General features: G+C 34.8%; 1 long non-coding RNA gene and 1 pseudogene across 2 annotated transcripts in view; both read right to left on the minus strand.

The window, feature by feature from the left end:
* LOC141499082 (nucleobindin-1 pseudogene) overlaps positions 1-9,909 on the minus strand; it is a 51,558-nt pseudogene extending 41,649 nt beyond the window's left edge.
* An 11,397-nt stretch (positions 9,910-21,306) lies between these two features.
* Positions 21,307-26,328, minus strand: part of LOC141502084 (uncharacterized) — a 60,574-nt gene continuing 55,552 nt past the window's right edge. For both annotated transcript variants that reach the window (XR_012472391.1, XR_012472392.1), the window contains one exon: positions 21,307-21,774. This is a non-coding gene — a long non-coding RNA (uncharacterized LOC141502084). The remainder of the gene's footprint in view (positions 21,775-26,328) is intronic.

The following is a 26,328-nucleotide window of genomic DNA, read 5'->3' on the forward strand; positions in this document are numbered from 1 at the left end:
TTCTTTAGTCCAAGTTCAATTGTAATGGAAAGCCATAGAGTTGCTCCAGCATGAGAGTTAGACTCCAGGATTATCATTTGGATTAGAGACCTTTCAAACCAGTTGCTGAGTGGTGGTGAGGTTGAGATTCCATGCATAGTAATTCTGATAGTGGCTTTTAGAATTACATAAGACTCTGGAAGTTATGAAGTATTAATTTGGGGTTCAATTTAAAAAGTTGCTCTATGCTATATCATGCCCAAAAGGTCACTGGTATCTTTCAAAATCATCAGACGAGAAAAACCATAAAAAGTTATCTTCCCTACTCCTCCTCATTTTCCTTCAGAGTAAGCCAATTCTAACTTTCTGAGGCCAGTGAGTTATTCCAAGAGATAGATATCTCATAAACTCACAAAGCAATCAGTGTTGGACTTTCAATCAATCAATTCTATTTTCTGTTTTTCTCATGTTGGTTCCTTAGTGGGAATGAAACACGACTGATCCTTATTCCTAAGATTGAAGATTGAAGACAATACTTATTTATTTCCATCTTCATTCATAGTGCATACAATCCAGTATTGCTAGCTTGATTGGAGTTTATTTCTAGGCTAAATTCATAAATCTGTATGTAATTCTCTCTCTCTCTCTCTCTCTCTCTCTCTCTCTCTCTCTCTCTCTCTCTCTCTCCCCCCCCTCCCCCCCCTCAAGAAATAAGTCCATCTCTTCCCAATAGATCCCTGATAGGCACTGAGTTTTTCACCCTTAAATCAATTTAGCCTTAAGCTCAATTTTCCACAGTTGAATGCTCATCTTGATAAACTCCTTAGGGCTTGGTCCCTGGAGACTTTTGTTAAACCTAATTTTATTAAAACTTAGGATATGAAAACCTTGTTTGCATAATTATCTACATTAAATATTTCTACCTTTTTCTTCAGAGACTTCCCTGGTAATCTCCCCATTTTTCCCCTTGCCTTTACTAGATTTTTAGGACTTGAGAGTTGTTGTTCAAACCAGCAAAAGACTGTGGAATTAAGATGCAAATTTTTTTCTTAAAGAAGTAATGACATATACATTATGATAAACTGCTTTCTTTTGACTTTCTTATTTGTGAAAGCATTTTCAGCTAAAGGTATGTGCATGGGTATCAGGTATTCTAATACATTAATAAACATATATTTAGTGCACTTAATGTTGCTTTAAGTGCTTTGAGATAGAAAAGAAATTTAGCATAATACTTGCTCATAAAGAATTTCAGGACAGCTAGGTGGCTCAATAGAGCACTGGCCCTGGAGTCAGGAGGACCTGAGTTCAAATCTGATCTCAGACACTTAATAATTACCTAGCTGTGTGGCCTTGGGCAAGCCACTTAACCCCATTGCCTTGCCAAAAAAAACCTATAAAAAAGAAAAAAAGAATTTATCATTCATATCTGACACAGGGGGATAGGACACTAATAAGATGAAATATCTAATGAAGAAGAGAAGCTTATTGTTGGTTATGGATACCAGGATGAAGTTCCATATTGTATAGTTCTCCCATTTGGCAAATATTAAAACTTGGGAGGCATAAGGATAATTCTATAATCAGTCATTCATCTAGTATTTATAACAGTTACCATCCCTGTGCCAAACCCTATGTGAGTCAAGAACTGGGTATTTGTATATAGGTAAAAGATGCTCTATGCTCAAGGAGCTCACTGTCTAATAGGAGAGAAAACATGCAAACAAACACGTACAACAACGTATACAAGATAAATTGGAGATCATCATCAGAGAAGTCACTAGCACCAAAGGGAAGCAGTAAAGACTTTTTTGGTAGAAAGTGGAATTTTAGATAGAACTTGAACACTGGAGGTGCCATTGAGGAGAAAGACAACTACAAGCATATGGATTAGCAAGTGAAAATTTCCAGAGTTATGACATGGAATGTCTCGTAAGAGAAATAGTAAGGAGGATGATATCATTGGATCACAGAGCAAATTGAGGTAGGAGAATATAAGGTGTAAGAATACTAAAAGGTGGCTAAGTCACGATGGTGGAGTAAAGACAGGCTCACCTGAACTCTCCCCAAATCCCTCCAAAAACTTTAAAGAATAACTTTAAGTAATAAACAAATTCTAGAGCAGCAGAATATACAAAAAGGATGAAGGAAAACAATTATCCTTCCCAAGACCACTTAGAAGCATAGTTCAGTGCAGGCTGCACCAGAGCATATTGGACTCAGCAAACTAGGAACAGACCCTGAGAGTCCCTACATTAGCAATTTCAGCAGCTGCTTTCTGAGATCTCAACCCACAGAGAGAACAATTTTTCTAACACTAAGGCTGGCCTCTATTGATTTGCCCATTCTCAGATCTGGATTGCAGTACTGGGTTGCAATCCCAGGGTAAGTAGAAGCAGCAACACATCAAAGCTTATGGCCCCATGAGAACTGGGACCCTCCTCATGATTCCAGGTAGAAAAAGCATAATTTTGGCAAATCACAATTTAGAGAAGAAGCCAGGAGACTAGAAAACACATATCTCCTTAGATCATAACACTTTGGAAGAGCTGAAAACTCTGGAAAAAACTGCACAAAGCCGTTGAACATTGGGAACAAACTCTCTCCACTCTAGAAGCAGAGGACTACATTAACAGAGTTAAATCAAGTAAGAGCCTGAGAAAATGAGCAAACAGAAAAAAATCTGACCATAGAAAGTTACTATGGTGACAAGATCAAAACACACATACTCTTGGAGAAGAAAGCAAAGTCAAAGTTTTTGTATCCAAAGTCTGCTAAAAAATTGATCTTAGGTCATGGAAGAGGTCAAAAATGATTTTGAAAATCAAATGACAAAGGTAGAAGAAAAATTGAGAAGTGAAATGAGAGTGATGCAAGAAATTCATGAAAAACTAGTCAACAACTTGGTAAAGGAAAAAAAGAAATAACACCTTAAAAATACTAACTCAAATGATTAAAGAGATATTAAAAAGCCTTAAAGAGAAGAATGATTTAAAAAGTAGAATTGGGAAAATTGAAAAGGAAGTACAAAACTTACTGAAGAAAATGATTCTTTAAAAATTACAATTAAACAAATAGAAACTAATGACTATGAGAATTCAAGAAACAATAAAACAAAAACAAAAGAATGAAAAGAGGATCATGTGAAATATCTCACTGGAAAAATAATTAACCTGGAAAATAGATCCAGAAAAGATAATAGAAAATTATTGAATTATCTGAAAGCCTTGATAAAAAAAAGTATATTTAAGAAATTATAAAGTAAAACTCTCCTGATATTCTAGAACCAGAGGATAAAATAGAATTTGAAAGAATTCACTGATCGTCTCCTGAAAGAAATCCCAAAATGAAAGATCCCGGGGATATTATAACCAAATTTTAGAATTCTCAGAACAAGGAGAAAATTTTACAAACCACCAGAAAGAAATAATACTAGTATTGTGAAGTCACAGTCAGGATAAAACAAGATTTAATGATTTCTACAATAAAAGATAAGAAGGCTTGGTAGTTAATATTCTGGAAAGAAAAAGAGTCTAGATTACAACAAAATATCACCACCCAGCAAAATTTAGCATCTTTAAAGGGAAAGATGAATCTTCAATGAAAGAGGGGACTTTCAAACTTTTCTGATGAAAAGACCAGAACTGAACAAAAAAATTTGACTTTCAAATGTAAGACTCAAAAGAAGCATAAAAAGTTAAATGGGAAAAGGAAATCATAAGGGACTTAATAAGATTCAACTATTTACATTCTTACATATGAAGATGATACAGGAAATTCAAAAAACTTTTCAATTATTAGGTCAGTTAGAAGGAATATTAATAGAGGGCACAGATATGAGATGAAAATAAAGGAATGATATCTTAAAAATGTAAAATTGAGTGGTAAGGGAGGAATATGGAGGGAGAAAGGGAAAGGGAGAGGTAGAATGGGGTCAGTTATCTCACATAAAGAAGGCAAGAAAAATATTTAATAGTCAAGGGAATGGGGGTGGGTGGGAAAAAGGGGAAATGAGAGAAGCTAACTCTCATCAGAAATAACTCAAAGAAGGAATAACATACTCACTCAATTCTATACAGAAGTCTATTTTACCCTATAAGAAAGTAGGAAGAGAAGGGAATAACAGAAAGGAGGGTGGTAATAAAAGGATGGGCAGGTTGGGGAAGGGGGTAGTCAGAAGCAAAACACTTTTGATGTGTGATAGGATAAGAGGGGAAAGAATGGATTGGGGGGTAGAAAAGGATGGAGGGAAATACATCTAGTAATAGTAACTGTGGGGAAAAATACTGAGTAAATTTTTCTTATAAAGGTCTAATTTCTCAAATATATAGATACATGAGTAAAATTTATAAAAAACCAGAGTCATTTCCCAACTGAAAAATGATCAAATGATATAAACAGTTTTCAGAGAAAGTAATCAAAAATATAACACATGAAAAAATGTTTTAACTTACTATTGAATGGAAAAATATCAAAGATAGCAATTCTTACAAACTAATATCTCTTAGATATGCCAATAGAACATGAAAGGAAAATGACATGTGCTTGAGTGGATGTGGGAAAAAATGAGAAATTAATGCATTGTTGGTGAATTTGTAAATTGACTGTAGAGCAATTCATAGCTATGCCCTATGCAGCTAAAACCCTTTGACCTATCAATACCACTACTAGGTCTGTATCCCAAAAGAGGATACCAAAAAGGAAAACTACCTATATATTAAAAAAATAATAATAATAGCTCTTTTGTTATTGATGGCAAAGAATTGGAATACAAGGAAATGTCTATCAACTGGAGAATGGTTAAACAAATTATGATATGTGATAATGATGGAATACAATTCTGCTGTAAGAAATGATGAACAGGATGCTTTCATAAAAGTTTGGAAAGATTTACATGAACTGATGCAAACTAAAATGTACTAGGTACAAAAGTAACATCAAAATTGTAAGCTTTGAAAGCTGTTCTCAGCAATACAATGATCCCAGATTACTGAAGGACTTATGATGAAAAAAGGTTATTCCTCCCCAGAGAAAGAACTACTGGTATCTGAATACAGATTGAAGAATATTTTTTTAAAAACTTTCTTTATATATCTTGAGAGATTTTTAATCTTTATTTTCTTTTGCAACATCACTATTATGAAAATGTTTTGGATGACTACACATATTTTCATATTTTGCCTATATCTAAATGCTTACTTTCTCAATGGGGTAAGAAAGACAGGGGATGGAGGAAGGGAGATAAAATGAAACTCAAAGTTTTAAAAAGGAATGCAAAATTTGTTTGTATGTACCTGGGGAAAATAAGATATTGAATGTACTTTAAAAATACAAACTGTAATGGGGTGACTAGGTGGCACAGTGGATAGAGCACTGGCCTTGGAGTCAGGAGTACCTGAGTTTAAATCTGACCTCAGACATTTAATAGTTACCTAGCCGTGTGGCCTTGGGCAAGCCACTTAACCCTATTGCCTTGCAACCTAAAAAAAAAGAAAAAATACAAACTTTAGAAGCCATAAAAAGAATATTGGAAAATTAGAAGTGGGCCATGTTAAGGAAAATATTAATTCGAAAAACTATTTGGATTTGATAATTAAGGAATAGGAAGTCATTGGACTTGATTAAAGAGAAAGACTGGTAATATTGTCAAACTTGTATTTAAGATAGGTTAATTTGACAGTTGAGTGGAGGATGTACTAAAAAGTAAGGTGAACCTTGAACCAAGAAGATTAACATGAAGAGAATTGAAGTATTTCTGATATGAGTTGATGAGGACCTACAACAGGATAGTTTCAGCACCAGAAGATAGAACGGTTATGTACTTGAGATATTATAAAGGTAGAAATGACAGGAATGAAAATGAGAGATAAGAAAGACTGAGGATGACATCTAAGTTGAGGGTTTAGACACCAGGTATAATATGATATTCTCCACAAAAGTAAAGAAGTTAACAAGAGAAGATGTTTTGGGGAAAATATAATGAATTCAGTTTGGTAATATTGAGATTAAAATGTCAATGGGTCATCCATTTTAAAATATGTAGTTGTAGATACTCTAGTGGAGGCCAGGATATAGGCTATGACTAGACAAATAATAAAGAACTATCTACATAGAGATAATTGTTGAATTCATAGAAAGTAAGAGGATCAAGTGAAATGCAGTTTTAATCTAAATAAATCTTGTAAAGTTTGCAAAGCTTCAAACTTCAGGACTTTGTAGTTTAGAGATTGAAGAGAAGAAGACTTAGGACAGATTCTTGTTGGATGTGCATAGTGACAGAATAATTATCATCAGGTAGGTGATGCCATGACCATCACATAAATTGGATTTGAGTGAGGGAATGCTGAGCTAAGTCACCAGCCTCACTTTCTCCTTCAGAATCATCTGTGTCCAGTGGCCAGATAGGGATCAGGATGACTGGAGATGACCCTGGATGCAGAACAATCAGGATTAAATGACTTGCCCAAGATCACACAGCTAAGTAAGTGGCAAGTTGTCTGAGACTGGATTCAAACTACAGTCTTCCTGAATGTAAAGCCAGGGCTCTATCACTTAGCTGCCTGATATGACTTGGATGAAAATCCAGAAAGGAAACAGAGAAGGACCATAGGTTCCATTCAGTGACTGAAAACAATCCAGTAGGACTAACTAGTTCTATACAAATCATCTCTGGATATTTTCCTGAAGAACAATTCCTTTGCCTCTCCAATTTAGTGAATTAGAATCTTACAATTATAGCTTTAATGAAAGAAGGTGTCTTACAGGGAATCATTTCTGACTCTCACACTTTAAGAATGGCTAAACTAAGGTAAATATGTAATATTCCTTTTACACAGCTAATTCAGTTCAATGGTAAGAATAAAACCTAAGTCCATTTCCTTTAGCCTTATATAGATGGACAATGAAGGCATCCTTGCACTCCTGGGGAATAACCTTTTCAAGTCATATAACCCAGAAAACTTTAGTCAGCTTTGGTATGAGCAACCCCCTACCTTGTAAATCTCATCTGAAATAGAATCAGAACCAGATGCTTTGCCACATGAAAGGAGCCAAATGATATTCAAAACTTTTGTCAATTGGAACATCAGCTATCGAAGATTGATTTCAACTTGATGTAAATATTTAATGGTTTTAACATTTCTCATCTCTCTAGCATCATTATCTTATCTTTCATCAATGAAGTGCTGAATAGTTGAGATGCACCCTAGGTCTTTGGCTCATAAATAGTCTTCAATGAATTATAAAAGAATTTTGAATTGTTACTATCCACATAAAATTGAATTTCATGTATCTTCTTACTGAACTAAGAATCCTGCATCTCCTTAAGCTTTGCTTGTACTTTACTTTTGATAGAATTAAATGCTTCCTTCTTAGAAGTAGATGAACTATCCCACTCATAAATCCTGTGGAATTCTCGTTTTCCATTTAGCAACTTCTGTATTTCCCCATCATTTTCATCAAACCAGTCATGATATTTGTGAGGTTCTGACATAGATGAGAAAAGTCAGTGCTGCACACCAATGTCTGAAAGCTGCTCACTCCTTTTTTTCCCTCCACTGTTGCCAATAGTGAGCTAATTTAACTTTCTCTCTAAATTAGCAACAAACTGTTGCCTCTCTCTCTTGTCATTAATTCTTCTGTTAGTCATTTTACCTTAGTTTGCTACTTCTATTGAATTTGGAGAATTTGGAGAATTTGGAGAATTTGGAGAAATTAAGTCTGTGATCAGTCCAGCATTCTGTACCACACATTGCCTTCATCACTCTAATATTGTGACTCTCTTCTTACAATTACATAGACTATTAGATGCCAGTGTTTGCTGCAAGGGCACATCTAGGAAGTTTTCTTGCATTTGAGTAAATAGAAGACAATGTTTGTGATGAGAAAATTGCTTTTGTTGTTTCTAACTCCATTCCTCACAAGTACTCCCTGCCATGTTTGGTAATATGAGACTATGCTAGCATTAGTCACTCAGAATTATAAGCTTATCCTCTTTTGGCAGATTGATGATAAGGGTCTCCAGGTCCTCATAAAATTTTTCTTTGCTCTCATCAGGGTTTGTCATAGTGGAACCGTAGGCACAAATGATAGCGGTGTGGCATATTCCTATAAATGACAATGGCATTATTATGAATCTGTCATTCACTCATTTTGGTAGACACACAAGTTTGGTGACTTGATTAGTTTTGATTGAAAAACCTACACCAACTTCATGGTGCTCCCATTTCATGGCAGCCACTTCAGAAAAATGTGTATCCAGTTACCATTTCAAAAAATTGGCCTTCATTTGCCAGCCTTGTTTCATTCAGTACTGCTGTACCTTCAGAATTCTCACATGAGGTTTTTATTTCTTAAGGTCTATTGAATTTTGTGTTGCTAGGAATGTGCCCCATCTCATGTACTGATGGTAAGTGGAATCATTTTTGCAGAAGTTTTTGTATTTTTTTGGTTCTACAGGAGGGTGGTATTCCCACCAGTCACAGTAATCATGTCCAAGTTTGGGTAAGCAGATGATTTTTAGGGCACCTTTTTTAATCTTTCCTCACACTTGGAGATGATCCTTAAGTACCACTAGTCCTTCAGTATAGAAGAGTGCCACATCAGCCACAATTGGTGATGTGAGTTGCACTATCATGTTTATTATAGTGAGAGCTAAGTCATCTTTTTCACTTGCCTTTACCAGATTTGTTCCACCCTATGGTTTGATTAATAGGTAACAGAGGTGGTCTGGCTGCTGCTGCAGAAAGCTCTAGGTTTTAAATTGGTTTCTCTTCCTCCAGTATCAGCAAGGTACCATAGATCCTCAACCCCACCAGGCAAGCACAAGCATGTGATAGCTTACAAGAGAATGTGACAAACTGATTAAACCTAAGCTCTCTCTCAATGGACTAATTGTCAACACAGCCTTCCTCTCAGGATTTCCTTGGTCTTTCTTTCTTATTGGCAAGATACCTCTGGGCACTCACAGACTATAAGCCAGTGAGATGGGCTTCTTAGCTATTTACAATTTGAGAAAAGTTTGTGATCTTTTTTGCCTCAAGACCTCTAGTCATTTGTTTGACTAGATAAAACTGTGGGCAACTAGGGGGCACAGTGTATATAGAGTATCCAGCCCTGGAGTCAGGAGAACCTGAGTTTATATCAAATCTCAGATACTTGACTCGTATTAGCAGTATGACCCTGGGCAAATCACTTAATTTGTGTGACTTTAAAAGGTTGCTCAGATACTCAAGAGTCTGCTGAATCCCACTGCTGCTTCCTGTGAGAAGATGACCCTATGGCCTGCGCCACATGTCTGTGGGGTTATGACTACAGTTCCCAGTGTCCCAGTGTATCTCTATCTGCTGTTTGTCACTTACCTACCCTCAAAGGACTTTGAAACTGATAAAAGTGATAAAATAGTATCAGTGATGTTTTTTGATTCATTCATTGAATTTAAGTGAGGCTTAATTGCATCAAGCCATGAATTTCTCTCTCTCTCTCTCTCTCTCTCTCTCTCTCTCTCTCTCTCTCTCTTCAGAGTCATCATAGTCCAATGGCAAGACAGAGTAAAGACAATTGATGTTGACTCAAGATTCAATGGGTGACCTTGGCCATCTTCAATGTCTAGCCAAAATCTAAGCACTCCACAGTGCCTGCTTTAATTGCCTTCATGGAAATTGGAACAAATTATTCTCATATGCTCATTCTACCAGGGGAATTCTTCACATGCTTGGATCAGATACCCAAGATATCTACCTAATTCACTTACAGTTTGAAACCCCTTGATTTAGTTGGTCTACTGAAATGGTTTGCTGGGGTGTGGCCACTGGACATCTTGAAGCCAGAGTTGAGAGTTAGGCAGATCAAGTGGACACCAAAGGTAGAAAGCAATCCTGAAAAGGGCTCAGCAGCTCTCATATCAGAGGTACTAGTCTTATCTGAAAACATCCTAAACCCCTATATAAACAATTAAAGATTAGAACATACAATTAAAATAAACTCTTTAATGATATTACAGAAAATAAAAAGAGTTCAAGATATCTTGGGTTGCACAAATGCTAACACTGATTTCAATGCAGTTTGAAAGACAATTTGATGAGTTTCATAGCTATTAGGAATGTCATTATTGGGAAACTTCATCATCCTGAAAAAATGGAGTCAGTCTTGGTACTCAGACCTTATACTACCCTCTGCCTCTCTGATTAGAGTCATGAATTCTAAAACATCTATTTAAGGAGGAATCCCAGCTCAGACATCTGAATTCAATCACTCTAATTTCTATACAGAGAACATTTTTGCTTTACTCCAAACCTCCCCTCCCATATACTTTTTCAGTATTCTCTTTTTTCTTCATTTATTAAATTGTAAACTTATTGAAGGCAAGAATTACCTTTTTAGTATTTTTATCCTCAGCATTTACACATTGCCTGTTACAATTAGGCATTTAAATTTTTATTGACTTTTAATTATCTCTTAGATTCAGCACTACCTAAATAGCTAAAAGAGGTTTCCAGTGGATCTTGTTATAGATGAAAAGATGATAACTGTAGGAGTGAAGAAAGGTAAGTTTTTAGCCTTGAAAAGATTTAAGATCATTTTGCTTTCTCTGTACACTAGAACTTAGTTTCAAATATATATTTCTAGGGATATGTTTGTATATATACATATATATATATATATATGTATATATATATACATATATATATATATATATATGTAATCTTTGTGTGTGAGTAGATAGCTAGATAGATTGATAGATAGATAGATGAACTACATTTACTCAATTACTAAATTATCAATTTGACCAGTTCTGAGGAGGGGGAAACAAATTTTTAAAACAGTTTCTATTAGTTGAATTTACCTGTGACTGATTCCTATCTGAAAACCAACTTAATAATATATGACCTTTCTACTATAAAGACCTATTGAAAAACAAAATCATTAGAAAACTGACTATAGTTTTTTAAAAAGAACAATAGCTTAGTTGTAAACAAAGTCATTTTTGTTGGTCTTATTAATGTGGGCACATTATGATATGATGATAATGATGATGTTAAATTGATAAAATATGTTTATCTCCAGAGATAAAAGGTAGCAACTGTATTTTTTGGTTTCTTATGAAGTGAAGAATTTTAAAAGTCAAATATTCTCCTTTCTAAAAGTCTGTGAATATTTACACTGAATATAGAATATCCTAGGTACTGTTGATCTGGGAATAAAAACCTTAGAGTTCATCTCATTCAACTATCTCATTTCATGATGCATCTGTGGTTCATTGAGAAAAGTGTTTGACCCTAAGACATCCTATGCCTCATAAGAGAATGCAATCTAAAGTAGAAGTTGAATAGTGGAAGTTAGAATCTAGATTCACTAAGTCCCAGTTCTATGTTATTTCTATTACATTATGGTGCAGCTCCATATCACATCTTGAGATGTGAAGCTCTTGAACTTGTCCCCAACTTCAACAAATTCAATCCCTCTGATTATCACTTTCAAGATCTGGTTTGTTAAATTGGTGTCAGGTAGTTTCAACATGATTAATTCTAGGGGCAACTAGGTGGCGTAGCAGATAAAGCACCGGCCCTGGAGTCAGGAGTACCTGGGTTCAAATCTCGTCTCAGACACTTAATAATTACCTAGCTGTGTGGCCTTGGGCAAGCCACTTAACTCTGTTTGCCTTGAAAAAAACCCTAAAAACATGATTAATTCTACTACATGAATGTAAATGGTCCCAATTCAACATCTCCCTTTTTGGAGTCAATGGTCATCATGAAGAACCACCAAGGTTTGTATTCAGCTCTTATCTCTGACACATACTAGCAATATTGCAATAGACTTAACTACCTGACTACTTGATGTCCCTCATACAATCTCTATAACTGTATAGTATAGATAAGCTGTTGATTTATAAGGTTAGAAAAAGTCTCCACACAAGAAATTCCTAATCCTGATAAATTTTCCAGTTGAACCCCTTCTCCCATTTCATATGTAATTTAATCCTAATCAATTGTAATTATTGTCAATGATTTGTACATTCAAAGAACAATGGTTAGACAATGAGTTAATGATTCTTTCAATGTTGGCAGCTAAAAAGTACACAATTCTTGAGATCCAGTTGAAAGACTTGATATCCTCTTTGTATGAGATATGTATCAGTATATAGTTCTATGAATCTGTTTAGGGAACAGATACCAAGATAAAGCAGAATTCTGAGCAGAGCTCTTGTAATCACTAGTGAAACTGACGGAATAAGAACATGCAGCTAAAATTCCTGAATCCTGTAGGAAGATATCAATGGAAGCTATACAATATCCAAATTTGGAGGCTTGACAGATTAAAAGAAAAGAATTAAATGTGGGAATCACCTAGTCTTTGCATATTCAGTATAATGTTTCCTTGCGCATTCTAAATTTCTTTGAGTTCATTGTCTCTTATTTGCATTAATTCTTTATAAAAACAAAATGAAACAATAACAACAAAATGAATACAATAATCACTGAGATACCAGAATGTGATGGTCTGTTAGAGTCAAAAGACACATAAGAAAGATGAATCATGTACCAGACAGTGGAGATATTTTGGGGATACTGGACTAATTTAAAAATATTGTGTTAGAACATTGGACTATCCTATGCATGAATGCATAATCTCATTCACAAATAAAGGTTCTTCTCTGCCTCCTCAGATATTGGTAAACATGGGAACCCATGTTTCAGAAAAGTCAGGTTTTGCCAACAGTATCCTCATTTATGTTCACAGATAGATGGAGTGGATAGGGGCAGATAGGTGGTACAGTGGAGAGAACACTGTCCCTGGAATCAGGAGATAGGAGCTCAAATCTGGCCTTGGGCATTTGCCATTTAGTAGCTTTGTGGAAAGATTGCCTAACATACAGAGTCAACTCCATTATCCATCTCCATCCTTATTCATATCTGATCACTGGACTTGGATAACTTTGGAGGAGAAAGGCAGACTTGTGACTTGGCACAGCACATCCTCACTCAAATCTAATTCTCTTGATCATTATGGCATAACCTCCCTTCAAGAATGAAGACAAACATCATCATCATCATCATCATCGTCATCATGTGTTCAAGCCAGGACTCCTGAAATGAACTAGGCAAAAATACTTCCCATCTTTGCTCTCATTATCTTTGTCTTCTCAGTCAAATTGGGATTTCTCATTTAGTCATTCATCCTCAAATATCCCCAAACTAGTTAGTCACCTTCTTCTAGGAATGGATGGATGGATGGATGAAAGAATGAATGAAAAAACAAACTAATTAAATTCCTGTTATTTTTCAAAACTGTGCTGAGGATAAAAGCAAAAATTAAGATGTTCCCTGCTCTCAAGGAAGTCATGTTTTAAAAGGGGGAAACAATACATCAACAAATATGAATGGATATAGGAGGTTTCAAATGCTAGTCAGATGGAAAGGCTCAGTGCTTCAAAGGATACAAAGGTAAATGCTAATATATATTTTTAAACATCATGTACATTGATAAAAGTGTTATCTTCTGGTATTGAACCATTTGAAAGTACCAAGAACCTTGGTTGAAAGGACTTTCTATTCTGGGTTTTCAGTAGCTGAAGATACTATGGTGGTATAAAAAATACCAATAAACTGTTCAATGACAATTTATTAAAGACTTACTCAGAATAAAATTTTGGAAAATGCCGCCATCTCACCCCTAAAATTATTCACTTATTTACACTGAAGTGTTTCTTTTTGAAGATGTTCTTTTCCTTGAATATTGAATGAATGACATACTAAATAGTGTTTTTATCAAAGTAATAAAATCCTATGAAAAATGAATAGATAGATTCTTTAGGAACAGGAATGTTTTCCAGATCCTTTCTAAACCTGTCATATTCCATTCAATTAAAAAAAAAACCCAACTGATTCTAATTATATTCCAAAGTGATAACTGGAGCCTAGCAACAATCTATAATGGAAGAAGTTTACATGGGGTGATCTAGTCCTCAGAAATCTTCCTCCTCCCTTCACATCATACCAGCTGACATGGAAATGAGCCATTTTATTATAAGCTAATTACCATTCACTTTTTATCAGCTAACAAATCGATTTGCACAGCGCTTTTTAAAATTCAGGAACTGCTTTACGAATTTGTTGAAACAAAGAGGGTCATTACCAAGTCCCATTATCAATCCTGCCAGCTCTCTCCTGGGCCATAATTATTCCAGCCACGAGAAGATTCTTGATAGGAAGACAGGTCATTGAGGCCTTGCCTGTTTGAATCATGTGCACTTGGTCCTTTCCAAAATGTGTCTACAAGGAAGCCTTCTCTACCCCTGTAACACATCACTGACTTCAGATAATAGAAAGCAGCATGCCCAAATCATCATCCTCAATTAACACTTAGTGACCCTCCAGGGAGGCAGAGTCCCAGAGCCACAGTGAAGGTGAAGGTTCCCCTTCTGTGGCAGCCTGGAGATACTCAGATATCACACCTCAGTCTTCTCAACACGTAGGCATCTGACTTGGATGCCTTGGGATACTGAATCTTTTTCAAACTCACCCCCTTCTAAAAGACCTCCAATTATTCCTGTTTGACCCTGTTCACCCTTTTTCTTTTCTTCCCCTGAGCATTCAGGTATTAAGATTCTAATTTATTGGGGCAGATTTGTTGATATAACAGTTGTTCTGAGTTACTAAAGGGCAGTGGCTTCTGGCTCACCAGTGAAGTCCTAAGTGTCTCAGTAACCAAATATAGACATGGCATAATTTTATTTTGAAATAAATACCCTTAAAAGAAGATTCTCTTGGCTAGTAATAGAGACCATTCAATATTTGTGTGTGTTTGTGTGTGTGTGTGTGTGTGTGTATGTGTTGTACAAGGGGAGGGTCAAATACAAGCTCAATCATATCCCTAATCTTCACCTATTTGCTTCCACTAGTGATGGAAAGTCAGACAATTAGCGTCACAGAATGTCATAACTTGAAAGGAATTTAGAGGTCATTGAGCCCCACTCTTACCTAAAGTGTGAATCCCCTTAGGAATGAAGAGAGTCAATACTAGATAATTGAAGGTTTAAATGGTAACTCAGCACAGAAGGGAAATCACTGGACTTGGAATCAGAAAACATGGATTTTATTATCTTCTCTTTAGACATCTAGTTATGTCACCATAGGAAAGTCATTTTAAAATTTCTGAGTCTCAGTTTCCTTACTTGTAAAATGGAGAAAATAATAACTAAGCTAATTAACAGTTATATGAGGAAAGAATTCTAGATTATTATTATTATTATTATTACTGTTATTATTACTATTATTACCAATTTGAATCAATGTAAGAGGGCAAATGGCACAGATAATTATGATGTGCTTACAAACATTTATACACTGATAGTTATATATTTGACTCTTTGGCCTAGTAAGGATACTACATAAATAAATAAAACAAAATATTTTGCTCCTTTTAATCATTTTGCATGGAAATCTTCCTAAAATCTATTTGATATTCTTCTATATTACAATATATTTTAAAAAACATGGTGAGAATAAAGAAGTGCAAAGGAATGAGGGATCATGAACCTCAGAGCAGGCTAGCCTCATAGAAAAACAAGTAGCTCAACTGAAGCCTGAGCAAGCTTTTAAGGAGAATCTGTAAAGAGACATAGGAAGACTTAGATGAGGACAGGATGCTTGAGAGCAGAGACTAGGTACAGAGAGATAAGTTGATGAGTGGTGATAAGTCAAAGAGTTAGGAATATGTAGAAGAGTGGTAAAGGATCAAAGAATTAATCCTTTCAGGATAAGGAAGGAATCTTTTGTTTTGTTAATAGTAGTTTTGTGTCTAGGGGAAGGAATATAACTTGAGGGGCAAGGTACTTTATTAAAAGTTCATTGACCTCATCTCTTAGCTTGAACAATGGGATAGGGAATGGAGATCAATGTCAAAGTGAGGCAAATGGTCTATGTAGAGGGAACATAGTAATTAAAGGAACATATTTCTCTTTAACATTTCCCCAGTTTATGGGGAGGCTAGGTGGTACAATGGATAGAGCACTGGCCCTGGAGTCAGGAGTCCCTGAGTTCAAATATGGCCTCAGACACTTAATAATTACCTAGCTGTGTGGCCTTGGGCAAGCCACTTAACCCCATTTGCCTTAGAAGAAAAAAATTTAAAAAACCCATTTCCTCTACTTCACCATCTGTACTTTGTCTCCTTAAACTCTTCTTTTCTGCCATAATAAATGAGAAAGTTCAAATAAAGTTATCAGAAGCATCTTCCCATGTAAGAATATAATCATTAAAGTCCTTTATGATTTGCAAAAAACAAAACAAAACATAGTGAGCATATTTTGATCAACTTTTCTTGGATGATTTAAGGTCAACTTTATAATCAGATAAAAAAGAAGTTGGAACATATTAATAAATATATTTAAAGTAATAAAAATTATACAAACATAGATGGGCATACATATACATATGTAAAAATATACATATGTATGTATTTGATAGCTAAGGTCTTTTCCAGCACTTGTTGTCTATCTGCAAATTAGAGAAGCAAAAAATAATACTGGAAAGAGTGTTGGCAGAGTCCTAGGTTGACTACTGTCTCTGACATTTTCTTTGTAGTTGATTCTTCTTAGAATTTTTATGTATACATCTGTAAAAGATAAATAGTAGAACCTGTAATGTTCAATTCTATTGTTATAATTAAATTAATTCAAAAATACATTTTAAAGTGCTAATATTATTATTATTATTATTATTATTATTACCCTAATATGATAATCTCATGTAAAGTTTTGATAGGTAGAATTTTTGCCCTTATATTAAATGGTCTTGGTCTTTTTAAAAGTTTGCTTTTTTAAAAGTTTCTTCACATGCTTTTTTTATAGTCTTTCTTTCTCTTTCCTTATGACTTAAACATTTATCACTATAGGATCCTTGTTGATTGAAAGCCTAGGTTGTAGATTCATTAAATTAAAAAAGTCATAATAGTATAATCTAATCACCTTTAAGCAGTGAAAGGTGTGATATCTAGATCTAGATCTTCTTTGAAAATGAAGGACAAAAAATTATTTTCAAGGGAAACTTCTCAAAGAAGACCATGACATCAGAAGAGAGGTGATGCCATGACATGCAGGTGAATTGGATCTGACTGAGTGGGGCTGTGCTGTCACCAGCCTTCCTTTCTCATCCAAAGCCATCTCTCCAGTGGTTAGATATGAATCAGGAGGACTGGAGATGGTCTGGGATGGGTGGCAATCAGGATTAAGTGCCTGTCCAAGGTCACACAGTAAGTGTTTGAGGCTAGATTTTAACTCAGGTCCTTCTGACTTCAGGGCCGGAGCTCTAACCAGGACTTTCCTTTGCCCATGTACCATCTAACATCCCTGTCAGCCATAAAACTAATCTTGGCACATACGATTTGAGAATACTGGGAAGTGATTCAGAGCATCCTGGCATTATGGTTAAAGCTGGGGAAGGGACTGCATGTTTGCTTGTGTATCATAAAGAAATGACTGTATAACAAAATGTCAAAATCCCAGCAGGTCCTTGCCCTAAAGATTTAAGAACTTCCATAAGTTTCCCCAAAATTAAGCTCTTACATGAAATGATGGAGTCATAAGTCATGATGCTTCAATCTGTTATTTGAGGGGCTTAAAATATATGTAAAAACATGATCATTTCATAGAATTCTAGATTCAAAGAGTATTAGTTTTGAAAAAAAACTTTACAACATCAGATTTTCCCCCAGAAATATAGTTAATATATGAGGGTAGCTGCAACTCATGTAATGTGCTATTGCAAGCAAGCACTACTAATCAATCAATAAATCACAATGCATTTATAGTGCTTTCTTTCTACAGACACTCTTTTAGTACTGGAGATTCAAAGTAAAAGTGAAAGTAGTTCTCTCCTCAGGATATTATTTAAGGAGCAGGAAGCCTATGTAAAAATGTAAATCAAATTAAATCATGAACATAGTACTTTCTTCTTTTTATGTTTTATTTTTTTTCCAATTCCATGCAAAGATAGTTTTCAACATTCATCTTTTTACCACCTTTTGAGTTCCCCATTTTTCTACTACTCTCAATTCATTCATCTTTCCCCATGGTATGGAACAATCTGATATAGGTTGTACATTTGCAATTATGTTTAATATATTTCCAAATTAGTCCTGTTGTGAAAAAAGGATTAGAATTAAAGGAGAAAAACATGAGAAAGAAAGAAAAACATAAGAGAATTTTTTTAAAGTGAATTTAGTATGCTTTGCTCTGCATTTAGGCTCCATGGTTTTTCTCTGGATACGGGTAGAATTTTCTTTAACACATCTCACAGGATTGTCCTTGATCACTGAACTGCTAAGGGGGGCTTCATCCATCAGAACTGATCATTTTACAATATTGCTGTTATTGTATATGATGTCCTCCTGGTTCTGTTCACTTTGCTCATCATCAGTTCATGCAAATCTTTCCTGACTTTTCTTGTTCAACCATTCCCTAAATGATGGACATCTCTAAATTTCCAATTCTTTACCTCTACAAAAAGAGCTAATATAAATATTTTTGTACTTGTGTGTCTTTTCTCCTTTTTATAAGGAAAACATAGTGGCTAAACAGAAAACATGGGCTAGACAAAAATTTATCAAAAACAATAAGGAGTTTAGCTCCTCAATAGGAGCTAAAAATGTATTATGGCAGCCCCAAAGAAAAAAAATCCTAATAGAAATTTAAGATGCATTGAAAAGTTTATACAAGTCTAGAAAAGCCTTAGGCAGATCACAACTGGATCTCTGCATTCAGTTCTGGGTTACTACATTTTACTGACAAAGAAAAATATTCCAAGGTCATCCAAGAAAATTAAAAGCATATAGAGCATGGCCTAAGAGGACTGATTGAAGGGGCTGGCACTAAAGTAGCCTAAAGTAGAGACTTGGAGGTTAATGATAAATATTTAATGGGATTTCATGTGGAAGAGGGATTTTTTTAAAATAAATTTTTATTGACATTTTCTGTTTCTTACAGAAAACCAGCCTATATGGAAAATAATACCCTTTAGAAAGGAAAAATTTAAACCCAAGAGCTATATCTGAAAATATGCCTTCTGCCACACTTGTGGATCTTCCACCTCTAAGAAGGACTAAGTTATCAATGTTTTCTCATCTCTCTTCCATTGGGTTGCATTTGATCTTTATAATATTGTATTCCCCTCTTTGTTGGTTTCGTTGTGGTATAAGCTCAGTAATGGAATTTTTGGATCAAATGGCATGGCTATTTCAATCACTTTATTTGCATAATTTCATATTGGTTGTATCATCTCACAGTTCCACCAGGAATGTATAGCTGTGCCATTTTCCACTGTGCCAACAAGACTGTTGCAATTTCTTTTTTGTAAATCTGAAGTGTATAAGGATTATTTTGAGTTACATTTTTCTTTTTATTAATGATTTGAATCATTTTTTTCATTTTATTTTGAATATCTTTCAGCACTTCCTTTAAGAACTGTCTGTTCATATCCTTTGATATTTTATGTTTTGGAGAAGAATGGAGAATATTAATATATAGTATTAGATATCAATATATAACAATATATTTATATGGGGATATTGTTTATCTTAGATACTAAACTCTCATGAGATAAATTTATTACAAAGATTTCTCATTTGCCAATTCCATTTTTATACTAGATTTATTAATGTTGACTGTGCTGAAGCTTTGCAGTTTCAGGTAATCAAAGTTGTCTATTTTATCTTTCTAAAAGCTTCTACTATTTCTTATTTGGTTAAGAATTTATTGGAGGTAGAATTTGATTTGTTCTGCTTTGCTTCAGAAAGTATAACTATGAACAGTGGGGAAAATTTGCAAAGTTTTGAGCTGATGTAATGAAAATTCCAAAATATTGAGCTGTACAAAAGTGGAATTGTATACCTTAGGAGATATTGGATTCAGGCTTGTTGGAGGAGATCAGGCCAATGCTGAATGTTAGCTTTTGCGGTATGTTATAGAGTATATTATTGTTCACCTGTGAGTTGGGAAAGATGATCTTTATATTTTTTCAAACTGTGAAAATCTGTAGGTTTTCAGGAAAAGCAAAAACAAAAACAGAAAACCCCTTATCTTTTAAACTCAATGTGAAAGCATTGTGACCCAGATGACTAATGATAAAATGGGGTAATATTTGTATAAACAAACAAAGAAGCAAAAAGATTATTAGCATAGAGTTTTTCACATAATAGAAACTAAATAAATATCATTTTCTTTACCCTCCCCTTGCCCTTTTATTTCTCAACTTTCTTTTTTTTTTTTTTTTAGGTTTTTGCAAGGCAATGGGGTTAAGTGGCTTGCCTGACGCCACACTGCTAGGTCATTATTAAGTGTCTGAGACCAGATTTGAACCCATGTACTCCTGACGCCAGAGCTGGTGCTTTATCCACTACAACACCTAGCAGGCCCCTCAACTCCTGTAAAAAAAAAAAAAAAACAACTCAGCATTTTGAAGTGTTAGAGTTTATTCTCATCATGTCTTTATCTCATGAAATAATGATCACTAATCCACAATTTCAGTGGGTGCAGTTGTCTTGTTTATCTTTTCTAACATCCTTTAGGAGGTCTCATGAAAGTGTTATTTTGTTATATAGATGACTATTAAATATCAACAGAACTTAATTCAATTCATATTAGTCTTTTCAAAAACAGTTTGCAGATAACAATGGTATTAGGCATCACCATTCTAGATAAACAGATGCATGCATGCATACATACATAGGGCATATGCATATAAATGCATGTAAATATGGATGTATTAATGTATGTATATACATACATTCGTGTGTTTGTGTGTGTGTGTGTGTGTGTGTGTGTGTGTGTGTGTGTGTGTGTGCTGGTGAGTTGCATGGAAAAATTGCATTCTGTTAACACTTCATGAAATCAGTCTGGCAACCCATAAGAAATAACCAAAAAAATAAAAGAAAAAGAATTCCTTTCAAATAGTCTCTTTGTCCTTCATGCTATTTTGTAGGTATCATCCCTAGAATAATAACACCCAGTCAGCTCTGTGGTATCTTCATTCAGTATCACTTTCTGGTTTATAAAGTTTAATGCAGTGCTGATAGTCATGGAGTATATGTTCAAAATAATTATTTTAAATATTTTTTCCAATTTTTTTAAAGCCAAAGAAAGCCTTTCCTTTTCAATCTATTTTTAGAATGGAAGGGGAGATTTTTATTTTTTATCCAAATATTTGATAAGATCTTTTAAGGATGATTTTTCATGGTTTATTTCACTGCTAAGTTGAAGAGAGATGAGATACATGTTAAAGACAATTGTGAAAGACATATACTTTAATTAAACACTTAAACCTAGTCAGTGACAAATGTTTTATCCACAGCTGCTTTACAACTTTTAAAAAAGTATTTTTTGTTTTTCTAAAATAATGTGACCATTATGGCACAGATGTCTTTTTTGTTTGTTGCTGAAGCAGATAAATGTTCTTTTATTAACTAATTTTATAATTTCCTTACAGTGTTCTCCCATTGCCTTTTCTCACTAAAAGTTTTAATATAGAATACTTGGAATCTGCTGCCTAGACTCCAATTGTTTGACCTATAACCATTCATAAAATGTTCTTATTTCTACTGGGCTTTGGATTCTCATCCTCCTTTGTATTTTGAGCTCGGATGCCAGTGAGAGTTGTGGTTTATATTGACTGAGACAAGTCAAGCAACCTCTGGTGACTCAGCTGCCAAGACTGTAATTTCACATCTCTTCCAATTTGTGAATGGGAATGTTACTTGGAGCTTTTGAAGTTTGGGTACTACAGAAGAATGGAAAACTACCTGAAAATAAAAATTAAAGGTAACGTAAGTTCATAGTGCTATATTGTTTCTGCCCAGAAGGATTGGACTATATACGGGGAAAGACATGCGACAAATAGTAGTGTGGCCCCTTTCTAACTTTAATTTTAATCTTTGAGATTGAATATCATTTCCCTTTGCTTTTGGAATATTGAACCCAAATGTTTCAGATATAAGTTTTAACACATTCCACTTTCAAAAGTCATATCTATGTAACTATAAATGATTAATGGGAAATTATATTGGTTAAGATTATTACCAAGGTTTGGTGTAATGCTGTTTTACACACACACACACACACACACACACACAAACACACACACACACACACACACACACACACACACACACACACACTCATTTTCTCTAGCTCTCAACCTCCCAATATAGAAAAAATATGTCCCATTCTTCATATTTATTCCATCACCTCTCTGTAAGGAGCTGAGTAACATTTTTCAATATCAGTCAATGGCTTGAGGAAAATTCTTAAGTTTTAGAAAACTCTTCCTTTTTCAATATTGTTATTGTATTAATTGTTTACTTGGTTCTCATGTCACGTTAAATACAAATCTTTCCAAGGTTTCTCTGAAACCATCCATTTAATCACGTATTATCATAGAGTAGGGTTTCATTACATTTACATACCGAAGTTTGTTGAACCATTTCACTATTACCACGTGCCCTCTTAGTTTGTATTTGTTGCAAACATAATTGCTATATTCACACACTTTTTTCTTTCCTTAATCTCTCAAAGATTATGCTTAGTGATGAAATCATTGTGTCAAAGATTATGCATGATGTTTGTGCAAAGTTCCAAATTGCTTTGCAGAAATCACTTCGAAGAACCTCTTAGTGTTTACCAATGACACCCTAATATTAGTCATTTGCCTTTATTGTCAAAATGTCAATCTATGGGTCAATCTATAGTTCAGAGTTGCTTTAATTTTAATTTCTATTATAAGGAATTTGGGAGATTTTTTTGTGATATGATTATAGGTAGTTTGAATTTCTTTCCTTAAATTGATCAATTGGAGAATAGATTTAATTTATATATATATATATGTTTATGTAGTGGTGGATAATCTTTACAACATACTTAGATCATTGAGCATGCAGGCACCCTTAGGAGTTTTCAGCTGGACATAATCAGATCTCCTAAGTTAGAGGCACTTTTGTTCTACCATTTAAATATATATTTTTAAAATTTTAGTTAAGGCAATGGGGATAAGTGACTTGCCCAAGGTCACACAGCTAGGCAATTATTGTTTGAGGTCACATTTGAACTCAGGTTCTCCTGACTCCAGGGCCAGTACTCTATCCACTATGCCCCATGAAGTATTTGTTTTACATATAGTATGTACACAGAATTGCACAAGATAACACGAAAAAAAATTTTTTTAAAGTATCAAAGTCTCTGCCCTCCAATAGTTTGTATTTAGGGGAAAAATAAGATTAAAATATGAATTTGATAATAAAAGACCCATAAATGTAGGGAACTGGAAAAGATGTTTGAAGTTATAATACCTAATCCTTTCATTTTAGAGGTGGACTCTGACCCAGAAAGCTTTAGAAAGATGACAGTGTATTTGAAAGGCAATTTAAATCTGAATCAGGAGACCAGGGGTCAAATCTCAGCTCTTAATATTTATCTATATGATTTGGGACAATCCTTTCACCTCTCTGGACCTCACTATCCTTATATAAAAGTTTTGTGGACTAGATAAACTCTAAGGTTAGCTCTAAATCCTCTTATCCTATGATTTACCCATGGTTAGACAGCTAGTAGATAACAAAATAAGTCAATTCTTCTGACTAAATTCAGTGATCTTTCTAATACCTCAAAGTTCTTACCCAGAGACTGAATTCTAAGTTGTAGTCTATAAATGCTATAAAAGTTCAGAGAAGGTAGAGATCATAGAGACTTGAATTAGTCCTAGAAAGTTTGATAGAGTAAGATGTTCACACATTCTTCACATGTAGGAGAGCTATTATTAACAAGTATTCCCTATTCATTTTATGACATTATTGTACCATTGGAAAAAGCTCTAGCTTTAGAGTTAGAGACTCCAGATTGCCTCTCTGTTACCTTGGCAATTGATACTTGGGACCTCATTTTTTTTTCTTTAAAATAAAAGGATTGGGCTAAGTGACCTCTGAGTTAAGTTTTCCAACTATATTTATTCAAATATGTGATTTCATGCACAGCACTATTCTAGAAATTGAGGGAGATAAAAGAGTACTAGAAGGTAAAAATATCTCTCCTCGTGGGAATTAAGTTTTTTTTTTCTTTTCTTTGTAGGGACTTGAACCTGGTAAGGTCTTTTTAACTAGACTCCAAATCAAAAATATATAAAAAAGAAAATAATTCAAATATCATTTTTTCTCAGTTGCTTGACGTTTTTTTCCTGTATCAATTTTCACTGTGGCATTTTCTAGGATCTCTGGTGTTTTTTGCATAGAGATAATTTGCATTTCTGACTTTTTTGTTTGGTTCACTGTTTATCACCTTTTTCCAGTTGACTAATTCTACTTTTAGAGTTATTTGTATTTGATCAATTCTACTCTTAAAAGTATTTTCACTTTTTTGTGCTTTTTTTGAATTTTTCCTTATTTTCCTACTTTCATTTTTTTTTAGGTTTTTGCAAGGCAAATGGGGTTAAGTGGCTTGCCCAAGGCCACAAGCTAGGTAATTATTAAGTGTCTGAGACCGGATTTGAACCCAGGTACTCCTGACTCCAAGCCGGTGTTTTCTTTATCCACTATGCCACCTAGCCTCCCCTCTACTTTCATTTCTTTTCCCAATTTTTCTTCTGCCTTTTATTTGGCTTTTAAAATCCTTTTTGAGTTCTTTTGAGAGGACTTTTTTGATTTGAGATCAGTTCTTTTTGAAGGTTTCACACATATTTTGTCACTTTCCTCTTCTGAGATTGTGTTTTGCTCTTCCCTGTCACCATAGTAACTTTTTATGGTTAGCACTTTTGGGTTTGGGGTTTTGGCTTATTTTGAAAACTGAGCTCTAGACCTGGGGCATAGAGGGAACAGTCCCAAGCATTTTATGCTGGGGTCCAGAGTCTGGTTCCTGGTTTTCTGCACTAGGTCTTAAGTACTGTGGCTTGATCCTTGTTATAGGTTAGTCTGATCTAATAATACCTGTTGCACTTGTGTATTAAGGCTCCCAATATGCCTTGCTGGAATTGGGGCCCTCATTGGTTCTCAGTGTATCTGTGGCCTGCTGAGTTGGGACCCAGGTGTCTTGGTAACTGAACTGCCCTATGACTAAGATTCTCCATCTGGCTTCCCAGTACTCCCCCCCCCCCCAGCCAAGCTGGGTTGCACTCCCCTTTTAACCTCATGAGACAGAACATTCCTGAAGCTCCCCCGCCCCCCCCCCCCCCCACCCCGGGTTTAATTGAGCTGGAAAGCTGTTTGATTTTGTCTGTTTGTGGATTCTGTTTTAGTCTGTTTGGAGGCTTTACTTAAATTATTTTAGAAAGAAACAGGGAATGGCTCTGGGAGCTTCTCAATTTTTCTCACCATCTTGGGTTCCATTCAGGAAGTCTGGTAGCAGGTTAAAAAAAAGGTTAGCTATAGGATTAAAATAAAGGACAAATTTAGACAAATGACATATTACTCAATAGCAGTTACAATTGTTAGTGGACTCACCTTAGGTAGATATTGATAGGATACATCACAGTATCCTCTGTAGCCTACAATGAATGAGTGTTATGGAAATTTTTTTGCAGCCTCTAGTGTACATCCCATAATCCACCCTTGCCACAATTAAACAATGTACTTCCTCAAAACATCATTTGCAAAAATGGAAGGTGACAATTATCTTAAGAACATTGTCTATTTTCTTTTATTAGCACTTCCTTGTTCTACTATTCCAGTTTATAAAATGCAAGGAACTGAAGGATTAAGGAGGAGAAAATATTGGAGGAAGAAATAAGATGTAAATAAAAACAGGACAGACATAAGACTTGTGGGTTTATATAATATTTTTCTATGAGGAAAGTTAAGTAATAAAGCTCAAGAAGATAAATAAAAGGCCAAGTTAAAAAAGGTAGTCCAATGGAAATTTGGTTGAATATTGCAATGTTGAGTGTGTATGAAAAGAGATGCTGGCACATTCTTAATTGCTAATACTACACAGCAGGTTGGCACATTATCAGGTAGGGGAGAACAGGGCTAATGAGGTATAAAAACAGCACTTCTCAGGAGCAGCTGCAATGCAGAAGCAATGGAAGCAAGTATATAAATATGCAGTTTTGATGGTATTTTAGAGAGTAGACTTTGGAGGGATCCACAAAGAACTTCAATTGATCTTAATACTAAAGTTAAGTCAACAAGCATTTATTAAGCATTCAGAAACTGTACAAACAACTGAAAAAAACAAATATAAACAGAAAAAAAAGACAATCCTTACCCCTCAAGGAGATTACTTTATAATGGGGAAGAAAATAAGAGGGATCTGGAAATGGTGTAGGGGAATTAAGGTACTTGGTCCAAGTCAATTGTGGAGAAAGTCCAGAAAAT

The sequence above is a fragment of the Macrotis lagotis genome, chromosome X (assembly GCF_037893015.1).
Source record: "Macrotis lagotis isolate mMagLag1 chromosome X, bilby.v1.9.chrom.fasta, whole genome shotgun sequence".
In the NCBI taxonomy this organism is placed as follows: Eukaryota; Metazoa; Chordata; class Mammalia; order Peramelemorphia; family Peramelidae; genus Macrotis; species Macrotis lagotis.